Raw genomic sequence first — 1,627 nt, 5'->3', positions numbered from 1 at the left:
TGTTTCTTGTTTCTTGAGGTAGGATTTTATTGCTATAAACTTCCTTCTTAGAACTGCTTTTGCTGCATCCCATAGGTTTTGGGTCTTTGTGTTTTCATTTTCATTTGTTTCTAGGTATTTTTTTTATCTCCTCTTTGATTTCTTCAGTGATCTCTTGGTTATTTGGTAGTGTATTGTTTAGTCTCCATGTGTTTGTATTTTTTACAGTTTTTTTCCTGTAATTGATATCTAGTCTTATAGCATTGTGGTCAGAAAAGATACTTGATATGATTTCAGTTATGTTAAATATACCAAAGCTTGATTTGTAACCCAGGAGATGATCTATCCTGGAGAATGTTCCATGAGCCCTTGAGAAGAAAGTGTATTCTGTTGTTTTTGGATGGAATGTCCTACAAATATAAATTACGTCTATCTTGTTTAATGTATCATTTAAGGCTTGTGTTTCCTTATTTATTTTCATTTTGGATCATCTGTCCATTGGTGAAAGTGGGGTGTTAAAGTCCCCTACTATGATTGTGTTACTGTCAATTTTCCCTTTTATGGCTGTTAGCATTAGCCTTATGTATTGAGGTGCTCCTATGTTGGGTGCATAAATATTTACAATTGTTATATCTTCGTCTTGGATTGATCCCTTGATCATTATGTAGTGTCCTTCTTTGTCTTTTGTAATAGTCTTTATTTAAAGTCTATTTGGTCTGATATGAGAATTGCTACTCCAGCTTTCTTTGATTTCCTTTTATATGGAATATCTTTTTCCATCCCCTCACTTTCAGTCTGGATGTGTCCCTAAGTCTGAAGTGGGTCTCTTGTAGACAGCATATATATGGGTCTTGTTTTTGTATCCATTCAGCCAGTCTATGTCTTTTGGTTGGAGCATTTAATCCATTTATATTTAAGGTACTTATCTATACGTATGTTCCTATTACCATTTTCATAATTGTTTTGGATTTGTTTGAAGGTTTTCTCCTTCTCTTGTGCTTCCTGTGGAGAGAAGTTCCTTTAGCATTTGTTGTAAAGCTAGTTTGGTGGTGCTGAATTCTCTTAGCTTTTGCTTGCTGTAAAGCTTTTAATTTCTCCATCAAATCTGAATGAGATCCTTGCTGGGTAGAGTAATCTTGGTTGTAGATTTTTCCCCTTCATCACTTTAAATATGTCCTGCCGCTCTCTTCTGGCTTGCAGCGTTTCTGCTGAAAGATCAGCTGTTAACTTTATGGGATTTCCCTTGTATGTTATTTGTTGATTTTCCCTTGGGCTTTTAATATTTTTTCTTTGTATTTAATTTTTGATAGTTTGATTAATATGTGTCTTAGCATGTTTCTCCTTGGATTTATCCTGTATGGAACTCTATGTACTTCCTGGATTTTATTGACTATTTCCTTTCCCATATTAGGGAAGTTTTCGACTATAATCTCTTCAAATATTTTCCCAGTCCCTTTCTTTTTCTGGGACCCCTATAATTTGAATGTTGGTACGTTTAATGTTGTGCCAGAGGTCTCTGAGACTGTCCTCAATTCTTTTCATTCTTTTTCTTTATTCTGCTCTGTGGTAGTTATTTCCACTATTTTATCTTCCAGGTCACTTATTCGTTCTTCTGCCTCAGTTATTCTGCTATTGATTTCTTCTAGAG

This window comes from Physeter macrocephalus, chromosome 15, assembly GCF_002837175.3.
Source record: "Physeter macrocephalus isolate SW-GA chromosome 15, ASM283717v5, whole genome shotgun sequence".
NCBI lineage: Eukaryota > Metazoa > Chordata > Mammalia > Artiodactyla > Physeteridae > Physeter > Physeter macrocephalus.
The sequence above is the reverse complement of the archived record's forward strand: the minus strand, read 5'-3'. Positions refer to the sequence as shown.